Here is a 14729-nt window from a genome sequence, read left to right as displayed (position 1 = left end):
ATTAAACTCCTTAATTACGGCAACTTTTAGACTCTGTTTTCTGCACTAGAAATGCGCACTCTCTCCGCTTTTAGACTCTTTGGCCTGTTTCTCTGCACTAGAAATGCGCACCCTCTCCACTTTTAGACTCTTTGGCCTGTTTCTCTGCACTAGAAATGTGCACCCTCTCCGCTTTTAGACTCTTTGGTCCGTTTTTCTGCGCTAGAAATGCGCACTCTCTCCGCTTTTAGACTCTTTGGTCCGTTTTTCTGCGCTAGAAATACGCACTCTCTCCGCTTTTAGACTCTTTGGCCCGTTTTTCTGCGCTAGAAATGCGCACTCTCTCCGCTTTTAGACTCTTTGCCCCGTTTTTCTGCACTAGAAATGCGCACCCTCTCCGCTTTTAGACTCTTTGCCGCATTTTTCTGCGCTAGAAATGCGCACTCTCTCCGCTTTTAGACTCTTTGGCCCGTTTTTCTGCGCTAAAAATGCACACTCTCTCCGCTTTTAGACTCTTTGGCCCGTTTTTCTGTGCTAGAAATGCGCACTCTCTCCGCTTTTAGACTCTTTGCCCTGTTTTTCTGCGCTAGAAATGCGCACTCTCTCCACTCTCTTTGGCCCGTTTTTGACACCTAGCGTTCAAACTTTGAATTTCACAGAGAGAGGCAGAGAGAGAAAGAGAGGCACAGAGAAAAACAGAGAGAGAGGCAGAGAGAAACAGAGAGAGAGGCAGAGAGAAACAGAGAGAGAGGCAGAAAGAAACATAGAGCATAAAAGTTTGAGATAGAAGCAAAGGGAAACAAAGAGAGAGGCAGAGAGAAAAAGAGAGCGAGAAAAATCGAGAGAGAGAAAAAGAAAGAAAGACAGGCAGAAAGAGAGAAAGGGAGAGGCAGAGAGAGAGAAAAAGAGGCAGAGAGAGACAGACAGACTGAGTGAGCAAGAGAGACAGAAAAAAACAGTGTAAGACAGAAAGAGAGACAGTCAGAAAGAGGCAGAGAGACAGGCAGACAGAGAGAGAAAGAAAGAGAGAAGGAGAGAGAGGCAGAGATGGCAGTTCTATGATACACTGAGTTGTCTTGTCCTTGCAGTGCTATCTTGTAATTTCTGGCTCAATATATGAGGATGTGTTCAGAGCAGGGGACGAGGGACGTGAGCAGAGCTGGTGATGGGCCGTATGTGAGAGAGAGAGACAGAGAGAAAAAGAGAGAGAGAGAGAGAGAGAGAGAGAGAGAGAGAGAGAGAGAGAAAAAGTGAGAGTGTAGCTTTACCCTTGAGCTCTGCTTCATTTGCTCAGTTCCCTTGTGGTCAGGGTGACAGAAGGAAGGCAGGTAGGTGTGAGATAAAATTACATCTTTAACTAGTAAAGTTCATTTCCTGAAGGAAAAGCAGAATGGTGTGGAACGAGGGATAAAAACAACAAATAGAAGAGTGCAGGTTGGTTTGGCTGTGGATTAAAGCAAGGTTCTCAACCTCTACCTCATAGCCCACCTGTTCAAAACAAGAAAGCATAACGGCCCACAAGAAAAAAAAAATGTGCGTGTTGATTTTTTTTTTATTTCAAGCTGTTTGTCTGCATCAGGTGCATAAAGTCCTTAAAACAAAATCCCTCTCACATAAAGAAATTTTACCTGCTCTATTCTTACCAGTTTCAGTCTCTTTCAGAATGAGCTGTTTAAGGGCTCTGTCACTTTTATGCAAATAAGCTGTTGCTTACGTCATGTTTAATGTTAATTGGCAATACACAAAAAAACTAGTTCATGCTTAACTGCGATAGAATAAAAAAAGTCATTATTTAAAACTAATTCAATCTCCCTCATCTGCTGACTTGCCATGGAGAGTAGATACAGATCCCTCCCTCAGACAAAGTCTGCTGGCTAATCCTGCTCTGTACTGTGTTTATGGGGGTAGTTGAGACCCAAGTGAATAATTAAAGTTCATGCTGGAGAAGTTATAAAATAATAACTTAGTATCTAAAAATAATTCATTAGTATCTTAATATAAGGAGATAGTATCTCAAAATAATGAATTAGTATCTCCAAATAATGCCTTACTATCTTAAAATAATAATAGTTAGTCAAAATAATGAATTAGTGTATCCAAATAATGACTTACTATCTCAAAATAATAAATTAGTAGCTCCAAATAATGACTTGCTACCTCAAAATAATAAATTAGTAGCTCCAAATAATGACTTACTATCTCAAAGTAACGACTTAGTATCTCAAAATAATAAATTAGTATCTCAAAATAAGGACTTCCTAACTAAAAAAATGATTTACTACCTAAAAAAATGACATGGTTTCTCAAAATAATGAATTAGTAGCTCCAAATAATTAATTATTATCTCAAAAGGATGACTTACTATCTCAAAATAATAAATTAGTAGCTCCAAATAATGACTTGCTATCTCTGAATAATGATTTACTATCCAAAAATAAATTCATATCTAAAAATAATGATTTACTATCCAAAATAATTACATGGTATCTCAAAATAATGATAGTATCTTAAAATAATAAATTAGTATCTCAAAATAACGAGATAATATCTCAAAATAATAAATTAGTAGCTATAATAATGACTTGCTATCTCAGAATAATGATTTACTATCCAAAAAAATTACATGGTATCTCAAAATAATGATAGTATCTCAAAATAATAAATTAGTATCTCAAAATAATGAGATAGTATCTCAAAATAACGAGATAATATCTCAAAATAATGAGATAATATCTCAAAATAATAAATTATTATCTCAAAATAATGAGATAGTATCTCAAAATAACAAGATAATATCTCAAAATAATAAATTAGTATCTCAAAATGATTAAATTTAGCATTTTAATTAATAATAAGCAAAGAAATGGGCTGTTTTTTTTTTATTTTAGATGAAGGGAACGGGTTTCCATACATTACCGCCAGAATACAGCATCTTTTTAAAATAATTAAATAATTAAAGATCTGAAAGGGTTAATAAATAACAGTTAAAAACACTGGTGAAACTGCTGCCAGCTAATTACTGTCATTTTACAGGCAGTGCATTAAATGCAGCAGGGTCTGATCGTATGTGAGCAGTACTGATATTTAAAAAGTGATGCAGTAATGGCGTCTGATGCCTCAGCAAGAGTTACGCTCTACCCAGCCAGCTATTCAGCACTGCCGCATTACAACAGTCAGGAAGAAGTGATACGCTCAGGCAAAATAGGGGGATTAAAGCTTGTCAAGGTTTAGAGAGAGAGAGAGAGAGAGAGAGAGAGAGAGATATGTGCTGCTCATCCTGTATCAGAGCTCCTGGACAGACGAGGAAAAACAGAAGGAAAAGTGAAATTGAAGAGTCAGCCTGTCACTGCTGCTGAATATGTATATGCAGAGGCTCTTAGTGGGAAGCAGGTGATGGAGGAAATGGCTGGAACACAGATGAGGAATGGCAGAACTCCATTCATCATTTATCTCATCAAATACTCCTAACTACTTTTTACTGACTTACTGAAGCACACTGAAGCTGTGTGCTTTTGCATACCTCAGGCAACTCTGTTTGTGGCGTGCTTTTGCAGAAATGGCTTCTTTCGCATCACTCTCCCATACAGCTTCTCCTTGTGCAATGTGCGCTGTATTGTTGACCGATGCACAGTGACTCCATCTGCAGCAAGACGATGCTGCAGCTCTTTGGAGGTGGTCTGTGGATTGTCTGTTCTTGACTGTTCTCACCATTCTTCTTCTCTGCCTTTCTGATATTTTTCTTGGTCTGCCACTTCTGGGCTTAACAAGAACTGTCCCTGTGCTCTTCCATTTCCTTACTATGTTCCTCACAGTGGAAACTGACAGGTTAAATCTCTGAGAAAACTTTTTGTATCCTTCCCCTGAACAACTATGTTGAACACTCTTTGTTTTTAGATCATTTGAGAGTTGTTTTGATGAGCCCATGATGCCACTCTTCAGAGGAGATTCAAATAGGAGAACAACTTGCAATTGGTCACCTTAAATACCTTTTCTCATGATTGGATACACCTAGCTATGAAGTTCAAAGCTCAATGAGGTTACCAAACCAATTTTGTGCTTCAGTAAGTCAGTAAAAAATAGTTAGGAGTATTCAAATCAATAAAATAATAAGGGTGCCCATACTTTTGCACCGGTCAAATTTTGGTTTAATGCATATTGCACATTTTCTGTTAATACAATAAACCTCATTTCAATCCTGAAATATTACTGTGTCCATCAGTTATTAGATATATCAAACTGAAATGGCTGTTGCAAACACCCAAATATTTAGAACTTAAAATGATTAAGATTAATAGGGGTGCCCAAACTTTTATATATGACTGTATTTTATTTCAAGTACTCGTGGTTTGTCTGTTGAACTTAAAGATGAACGCTTGTTAAACTCCACACAGTATTATAAATTACTTATAATAAACTTAATTCATTTGAGGCAACAAATTACCTCTAATTATTTGAGTAGACTTACTAAACTTATTAGGGTTTATAAGTGTAGAAAATTTGCTACATTAACCGTAAGATTAATCAACTACTCAAATAAAGTGATGTGCATCTCAAGTATTTAATCATATATATATATATTTTATTTTTTTTTTTACAGATAAAGAATTAAGCAATAGAACACCACGGAAGTTAGCTTGAAAGCAAAATTGTGAATAAGTGAAGATGGTAACGTTAGGAGCGTGAAATAACACTAATACTCTCCTCTCCTGCTCTGTGGAGTCGTCTTCAGGTGAAAGCTGCTCATTTTTGAGAATTTCTGCTTTCTGTTTTGCTGGGTCGTGTTTTGTTTTTAGCTAGCCGGCTGGACTGTGGTTAGGTTAGCGTAGCTTGCTTCAGCTCAGCATTAATTTAGCCTAGCTTAGCCTAGCCTGGCTGGTTAAGTTAGCGTTCTGGCTGTCAGACGGCATTAGCCGAGCGATTTTCTTTCCCTTTTTTCCACAAAAGACGAGCACAGCGCTACAGGGTGCGGGCGAGCGTGCCGTGGTTGAGCGCTAGCCTGTGCTAAGCTAACGCTGCTGCTGATGCCGTTACTCAGCACTAACTAACTGTTGTATAAAATCTGATAGCTGATATACTGCACAACTTCTCGGCTGCTGCACTTTCCCTGAATATGATAAATGTTCTCTGGTCCACTTTAACATAATAAATACACAAACAATGCTTAAAACCACTGAATAACTCTGAATAACTTCTACAGGTAACAGTGATTTTAGTGCTGCGTTATCTTAAAAACAGTATTAACAGACCGTGCATGGTGTGCAAAGTTACGGTGGATAAGAGCTGCACAGTATAATAACGTGAGGAGCAGAGCCGGGGTCTAAACTCGCTGTCCTGACAGTTCTGCAGCCTCACTGCTGCTCAGGCTGATATCTTCAGAACCAGCGCTTTTACCCTTTATTGAGAGGAACATGTGTACTATCTGAGCTCCCGAGTGTGAAATTCAATTCTTATCCTGAACCAGTGGATTTATTAAAGACCTGCTATCACAGGAATCAGCTGTGCTCATCTGGGAAACTACAGAGAGAACTGAAAGCTTTTAAATCCTCAGAGCTAAATCATGCTAACAGCTAATCTCTGCTAGATACGCATGTCCTGCTACATTTCTCCGCAGATATATTTTAACATAGCGCTGCACAAAACACTAAATCTTAGCAACTAAAATGATCTCATTTCAAGTAAATAAATCATATTTTTTTCTTTGATAATGTTTTTTTTTGTGAAGCATTAAGTGAGTGTAAGATAATTTAGCTTATTTTAGGAATAATGATCTTAATCAGTTTTACTTCGAATTTTTTACCTTACTTTTAACAATTCAGAAAATCACTAGTCATTATTTACAGTTATTATGATCCTTGTGTTCAAATTTAAGCCAAAACATCTATGTTTTGTATGTATATAAACACATATGTATCTAGATAGATAGATAGATAGATAGATAGACAGACAGATAGATAGATAGATAGATAGATAGATAGATAGATAGATAGATAGATAGATAGATAGATAGATAGATAGATAGATTTTTTATTCACAAATGGAGAAAACAACTGTGGTAGTGTGAGGACAAGTGGTCAGGAGGTTACCGGAGAGAGGTGATGCAGAGACGTAAAAACAGTCTGGAACCAGGTAGTATCCCTTTCCAAGTGTTTATTGTGACAAAGGAAGCACCCAAAACCAAAAACAAAACGAAATGTACAATATTTACACACTATTTACACACTGTCCACTGGTAGGAGTTAAAGGTGGATTGGCAGCTACCACCAAAATGCTAAATGACCAGCTCAATAAAACTCCCGTCGGCATACCAATAGTGTACCAGCCTGCCCTTAAATACTTTTAGCCCACCTCCGGCTAAACCAACAAGCAATTGACTAGTGGGCAGGTGGGTGAGACAAATATACATGATAGGTATTATACAAAATTAAAATATTTACAGATAATAAGACGTGCATGTATACATTTGGACGTCCAGGTAAGTATTGATAATTATTTTACAATGTTAATGCATTATTTTGTATGTTTTCTTTTACACAGGTACCCCCAGACTCCCCTGCCCCAGAACACCCCTTGGTCTCTACCCAGACCATAAGGACCCGGGTGGCTCGCGTGCCGCCATTTTTACAGGATTCAGGTAAGTACTGTGTTTGTTATATGAATGTCTGTGTAGATAAAATGTACATGGGGGTTTTTGGTAGATGGTGATGTGTTCAGGGGCCTGACATCATCACAATAACACAGATGAACTTTGCCAAGAGTGGCCGACCGGCCGAAATTATTCCAAAAGGGCATGGACAACTCATCCAGGAGGTCACAGAAGAACCCAGGACAACATTTAAAGAACTGCAGGTCTCACTCGCCTCAGATAAGATCAGTGTTAAAGATTCAATAATAAGATTGAGACTGGGTGAAAATGGTCTCTATAGGACAGTTCAAAGGCAAAAAAAACACTGACCAAAAAGAACACAACGACTCATCTCACATTTGCCAAAGAAAAATTTGATGAAATGTGGAACTTTTCTATTATAGCCAAGGGAGCCCCGCCCACCAGTTGCTGGCAATAACTAGCAGCCTGGTTCGTGATTCCTTTTGCTGTCAAAATACAAATCTTTAATGATCATGAAACATAGTTATCTATCAGGAACTCTGAAAAAAAAGTAAATAAAGGAAGAGGAAGAAAAACAAGACAGCAGTAAGTAATGAATTTTGTTTAGAGCCCACAAATGCCTTAAAACCGCCCTGGATGCATGACTGCTGCCAGCATTGCTGTAAAGCTCGAAGAAGTGGGAGGTCAGCCTGCAGTTTGGAGACCATAAAGTGCACAATGCATCAACTCTGTCAGCATGGCACTGTCCTAGAAGAAAGCTTCTTCTGAAGCTGATGCACAAAAAAGCCCAAAAACACTTTACTGAAGACAAGCAGTCCAAGAGCTGCCAGAGTCCCGAGAGTGCACAATTGGCCTTGCTCTCTCTGAGTGGGCAGATGGCGCTCCTTCATCTCACCAATTCTAGGGTAATGTCACTCAGTACAAGCATCTGTGAGCTGAGGTATCAGAACCGAGTCGCTGCGCTTTCCTCCGAGTTCAGTTCAGAGTACAGCTCACACATTTCCTTTTGGCTCCTGGCATCACCTATTTGCATACTGGGCATTTTTTTTCTGACCTTACATACTTTCAGTGTGTAGTCACTTCCCTCAAAGTTCATTTCCTTGGGGTTATAACTTTTCTTTGCATATTGGTTGACTGATTAATGCAGGAAAGCGTTGTTCTCATAACCGGATTAAGTAAATTCAATAAATTATTTTTTATGTTTGTGGGCTGATATAAACGCAGCGAGCACCGCGAAGTGCAAAATCACTTCTAATGAAGGAATCCTAAAGTAAAATGTTGTGATGGCTGGAAAAACAGAAATGATCCAACTTTGCGTGAAATAAGTTTTTTTTTTTTTTCATCAATCTCTGTTCATATTTTAGAGCATATAGCAGATTTTTCTTTAAGCCTAAGCTTTGCTGCATAGCATCTATGGGTTGTGGTGATGAATGCTGCACTATTCATGTGACTGGATCTGTCTTTGCCTGCTGGAAAAAAAAGCAGATGTTCTAAACTCTTCTGACAAGTCTGCCCTTTTTCACACGAGGAGAAGGAGGACACGGCAAACCCATGATGACAGGAGTCTGAAATGCCCTCAGTGCTGTATTTATTATTCATCCTCTGGATCTGCTGATGCGGTTCAAGGCCGGTGAACGACAGAGAGAGGAGGAGAGAGATAGATAGTTAGATATAGAGGAAGAAGCATCGAGAAGATTCGCCAGGAGACAGCAGGTCAGTCTCTTAATCAAACTGAAATGAGAGCAAATGACAAAATGTCATCTAAGTACCTCTTAAATCTATTACAAGATTTTTTTTTATTTGACCCTGACATTAAACCTTGATCTAAACACAGCACACCTAGTCAATCTGTTATACTGAACATGAAAATGCACTGTAAAAAAAACTGATGTAATTTTACAGGAAAATTCTAAAAGTAAAGTACTGTTTCAAACAAATACACAGAGGTCGAAAGTAACTAATTACATTTACTCACATTACTGTAATTGAGTAGATTTTATGAGTAATTTGTCATTTTTAAAGTAGTTTTTAAAATAGGTAATTTTACTTTTACTCAAGTACATTTTGACACAAGTAATTTACTTCGATACATTGGAAAACTCACCGTTACTGAGTAAAAAAATTAAATGCTGGGTAAAAAAACTAATTGTCTGAATAAAAAAAAAAAAAAAAAGTTTTGTTCTCCATGGCAGCGCAGCTGAACTATTCCATGCAGTATTTATTTATTTACTATATTTCTGTCGAGTTATTCTACCCATCAATATGTGCATCTTTACGGCACTGCGCATGCGCCGACCAAAATTATTTTGGTATGTTTTCATATTTTTTATAATAATTCCTTAAGTTTTTATTAGAAACATTAAACAATCTGATTGGATGTTAAAAAAAAACATGTAAATAGCAGTAAAAAGCAAAGCAATGGCAAGTTAAACAATAATTATGAACTGTAAAACTGTAAAAATACAGTTTATAGTCACATATATGACTATTACTTTTTAACTTTTAAACAGTAAAGAAAAAAAATGGATCATAGAAACCTATGCCACTTGTTCTAGAAAATGTTTTATGGTCTGGTCTGAACAAATACTGCCTGAAAGGTCCAAATTATTTAATTTTATAATTGTTTAATTTATGATTAGTACTTTTTACATCAAATAAATAAAAGTAACCATGTAACTTTTACTCTAAGTATATTTTTATATATATTTTAAATTGAGTACTTTTTTACTTTTACTCGAGTAGATTTTTAGATGGGTACTTTTACTTTTACTTGAGTAGAATTTTAGCAAAGTAAAGGTACTTTTACTTAATTACATTTTTCAGTACTTTTTCCAACCTCTGCAAATACAGAACATTGCTGTTAATACAGGAAATATGTCCTTTTGTCTGACGAGTTCAAGATAGACTTGTTTGGCTCAGATGGTTTCAGTCCAGCATGTGTTGCAGCACCCTGGTGAGAGCACTAAGACAACTGTTGCTTTCCTACAGTCAAGCATGGTGGTGGTAGCATCATGATTTGGGGCTTCATGAGTGATGCTTGCACTCCTACAATTATGCGTGAAGACGCACTGTAACAAACATGTAATTTTTTTTCTCCCCAATTTACCCAACCCACTCACTACTATAATGTTTTAGTAAGCTATATTACTTTGAGCAGATAGATAGATAGATAGATAGATAGATAGATAGATAGATAGATAGATAGATAGATAGATAGATAGATAGATAGATAGATAGATAGATAGATAGATAGATAGTTAATCATGCTTTGTTAATCATGTTTTGTACATCAGTGAGGTGTAAGTAGCCATCTGAGCAGTGTAGGTTGCCCTGTTCTTGGCTAATCCAGCAGGTTTAGCTGTAGTAAAGAAGACCTCAAGAGCTTTGCTGGGTAATAGGCTTAGGTGCTTAGCCCCGACAGTCACACCCTGACCGGTCCAAGTACCAGTGTAACTTATTTAAATCTAATCTCCTTTAGCCCTTCTCCATTTAAGTCAAGAGTCAAGTCAAGTCAAATGTATGTATGTATGTATGTATGTAATCATTGCAATAAACTTAAACAAGTAAGATATACCGGTTGTTCTGTAGTTACTTTATTCACCACATTTTGAGTGTGAAGTACTTGTGGTTTGTCTGTTGAACTTAAAGATGGACGTTTGTTCAACTCCATACTGTTTTATAAATGACAAAGTATGGGGGATATCCCTACCCCTACACCTAATCCTTGTATTATACCCCCCCTCTCCACCCCCATCTTCCACTAACCATCAGTGTGTAGTTATTCCCCCTAAACTACCCTCCCCATGATACCGTATGAGAGGAAGCTACTAGTTTCTCTAGTTTCTCAGCTGCTCATGTATCTGTTCATGTGTTACTGCAGCTTTAAACGATAACTTTTTGAGAAGGTGGTGAATGTTATCATGTTGATAAATAAAAACAGGAATTTTATTTACTTCTATATAACTGCTGAGTATTAAAACACCTTGGTTTGTCTTCCAACACTCCTCAATCAACACTTAAATTACATTTCTAACACTGAAAAGAGTGTTGAATTAACTTTAGTACATACACCTCCCTCATCTGCTGACTTGCCACAAACAGATACAGTACAGATCCCTCCCTCAGACAAAGTCTGCTGGCTAATTATAACAATAAGGGAGCATCCAAGCAGTTCATAGAAGCATATAATTCCTGATACCAAACTCTTTCAGCTGACTCACAGAAAACTGATGGATGGATTCACATAATATGTTCACTTTAACACAAGGCAATTTTGCATAGTAGTTGTAGCTCCCTTATAATGGGTTGTATGTATAAACTTAGTGAAATATAACCTTTTCTTCAGGAGCTTCTTCTTCTTTGTTATTTGAAACCTTAAAATAATTGAAAAGTTCCATTCATATTGAATATATGAATGATCCTATGTCCTGACCTTGTATTAAAGCAATTCTGTGAATTAGTGTAAATGATAAACATAAAAAAAAGCTCACAGAGGCTAAGTTCAAAGTGCAGCGCTGACCTCGCTGTGACCCTGCTAACACGCCAAATTAAAGCTGGCTGGGGTGTTTCACACAGAGCTTTAAAGGAGAGACGGGGGGACAGAGATGGCCCCGGCGCTGTGGAGGGCCCGCCAGGCCCCCGGCAGCTCACTGAACTGTGCGCCAACTCAAACACTGCAGCTGCATGACCAAACAAGCTCTCACTATTAGCCTCCAGCCCCCGTCTGTATCAGAGAGAGAGGACAGCCGGGACAGCACAGAGACCACACAGCTCAGCCAATCAGCACAGCAAGCAGGTATACAGTCACGTGAAAAAAACACTCATCAAACCATGTATTTATATTATTTTAGCTTCTAAATTACTCAGTAGATAGTACTGAACTAATGATTGTAGTAGTTCACTTTTAAAGCTCCACTAGGTAGGATTGAGATTTTATTCTCGTGGGCTCCCCCTACAGTTGCAGAGTGTAATAAATGTTTCAGGCCGATTTTAGTTTCTCTTTCTCGTTTTCTGGCTTTCACAGACATATTGGTCTCTTTCCAGCTTCTGCCAGAGTGTCTGTATGTTAGTTTGTAAAGAATGAACCAGTAGTTCTTGTTGAACTGTTAGAACTAAAGGGCGGAAAGCAGGTCGCAGTTCTCGCGAGTGTTGGTTGCGGCCGCCTCGGAAAACTTACAGAGTCTGGTTTGAGCTCAGAGGAGCTCCGGCACAGACACGAGAGCACCGCTATTCCTCCTATTACATCTCAATGCAGCGCTGCAGTGAGTTTCAAGCTGTAATTTTACGTCTTTAAAAAGATCAAAAATCAAGGAAATCCTACCTAATGCTGCTTTAACTCCACATTAATTACTCTACATTATTAGATTATTAATCTCCTGGAGAACTACTTACTAATTAAGGTTATTAGGGTTACTACTACTACTACTATAAATGGTGTTACTGGCTTCATTCAAATATGCCACTGATATCACCACTGATCAAATAATTGTTCAAGTACATTGATTTAAAAATTCCCAGGTGGCATGTAAGGGTTTTCAGCTGAGTAGTTAGTGTTGATTTAAGCAGTAATTAATGAGTAGTTACTATAAAGGAGACATAATTAGTAGTAGTTAAGTAGTTAATAATGAACTACTATAAGTTCTATTAGTTCAGTACTATCTACTGAGTAATTACTCAGTACTTCTTGGTAGTTTATAGAAGATATTTAGGTGTTAATGCAGCACTATTAGTTAGTTACTGCTTATTTCCTGCTTAGTTTCCTATTAACTATGAAACTATTAAAAAATTTGTTACCAATATTTTTGGACGGCAATCCGTCCAGGCCCTGCAAAGCAGTCCCAAACCATGATGCCCCCTCCACCATGTTTCACAGTTGGGATCAAGTTTTGATGATGGTGTGCTGTGCCTTTTTTCTCCAGACATAGCGCTGTGTGTTCCTTTCCAAACCACTCAATTTTGGTGTCATCTGTCCACAGTATATTAACCCAGGTGCTCTTTTGCAAACTTTAAACGTGCAGCAATGTTTTTTTTTGGCCAGCAGTGGCTTCCTCTGTGATGTCCTCCCAGGAACGTGCTCCCTTATTTTTAAATGTTTTCCTTATTGTAATTTTTTGTAAACAAAGATGTTAGCATGTGCCAGAGATTTCTGTATTCAGTCTTCAGCTGATACTCTAGGACTCTTCCTCACCTCATTAATCATTCTGTGCTGTGCTCTTGCAGTCATCTTTACAGGACTTTACCACGTCTAGAGAGAGTAGCAACAGTGTTGAACTTTCTCCATTTGTAGACTGTCGTCTGTCTTACCGTGGACACATGAATAACCCTTTCGAGCTTCATGCAAATCAACAATTCTTGAATGTAGGTCTTCTGATAGCTCTTTTTTTGTGAGGCATAATTTACATCAAGCAATGCTTCTTAAGAACAGCAAACTTTGGCATTGACTTCGGGGTTCACATACTCCCCCCACCCCCCACTGTGAATGTTAACATGCTGTGTTCAATAAAACCATACAAACATATATTTTAACATGCAAACATATATTTTTTTGTGTGGTATTAGTTTAAGCAGACTGTGTTTGTCTATTGTTGGGACGTAGATGAAGATCAGAACCCATTTAATGACCATTTTATTCAAAAATCCAAGTAATCCCAAAGGGTTCACATCATTTTTCTTGCAACTGTAGTTGTAGCCATTGGTCTCTTCAAAACCAAGAACATTACTTTCTTATAAAAAAATCTTATAAAAACTTAAATCAAAGCATACTTTTCTCTTTCACTATTCCCTAAATCCAGACTGCCAGAAGGAGTTCTGAGGGAGAAATCACTGCATTAAACACTAAAAGATCTTCTTTACATCAGTTCAGTTTCATCACGCCACGCTGTAACTTAGCAACGAAGGTGCCAGCGCACATACCAGCATCAAAGCCTGTTCACACGAACTGAGCTTCAAAATCTGAAAATGATACATAAATGTGCACTTATTCAACTATAAGATACAAGAACTACTTAACTAGTAAACAAACAAGTAAAAAAATTGTAAAAAAAAAAAAAGAAAGAAAATACTTGAAGAACTTTAAACGTACTGAATGCTCAAGCGCTGTTGCAATGACCATCAAAAATGCAGCCCCTTCTTTATAGAGTATTTTTGTTTGTTTAACACGTTTACTACATGATTCATTATGTGATCCTTACACACTGCAAAAAAAATCCATTGGCAAAAACTAGACAAAATATTTGCAAATTAAGACAAATATATGTATATTAAGCAAAAAAAAATGGCCAATGGGGTAAGCAAAATTTTCTCAGTAAGATTTCTTCCGAAAAGCAATGGCAAAGTCTCAAAATGAGTGAAGTAACACCTAAAGAACTTTGAACGTACTGAATGCTCAAGTGCTGTTGCAATGACCATCAACAATGCTATGATGGAACTGGCCCTCATCAGGAGGACAGCCCCAGGAAAGGAAGGCTAAGAGTTAAAGGATAAGTTAACCAGTCTGAGGAGTTACAAACTTAATAGTTTTTTTTAGAATATTTTTGTTTGTTTAACACTTTTAAGTTACTACATGATTCATTATGTGATCCTTACACACTGCAAAAAATCCATTGGCAAAAACTAGACAAAATATATGCCAGTTAAGACAAATATATGTATTCTAAGCAAAAAAATCGGCCAATGGGGTAAGCACAATTTTCTTAGTAAGATTTCTTACAAAAAGCAATGGCAAAGTCTCAAAATGAGTGAAGTAACACCTAAAGAACTTTGAACGTACTGAATGCTCAAGTGCTGTTGCAATGACCGTAAAAAATGCTATGATGGAACTGGCCCTCATAAGGGGAAAAACCCCAGGAAAGGAAGACCAAGAGTTCAAGTCGGAGGAGTTACCGACTTAACAGCTCCTAAATTCTTTACAGAGTATTTTTGTTTGTTTAACACGTTTTAGTTACTACATGACTCATTATGTGATCCTTACACACTGCAAAAAAAATCCATTGGCAAAAACTACACAAAATATATGCAAATATAATATATGTATATTAAGCAAAAAAATCGGCCAGTGGGGTAAGCAACATTTTCTTAGTAGGATTTCTTCCAAAAAGCAATGGCAAAGTCTCAAAATGAGTGAAGTAACACCTAAATCAAGCAAAAA

The sequence above is a fragment of the Astyanax mexicanus genome, chromosome 13 (assembly GCF_023375975.1).
Source record: "Astyanax mexicanus isolate ESR-SI-001 chromosome 13, AstMex3_surface, whole genome shotgun sequence".
Taxonomy (NCBI): Eukaryota; Metazoa; Chordata; class Actinopteri; order Characiformes; family Acestrorhamphidae; genus Astyanax; species Astyanax mexicanus.
Note: the sequence above shows the minus strand (reverse complement) of the source record.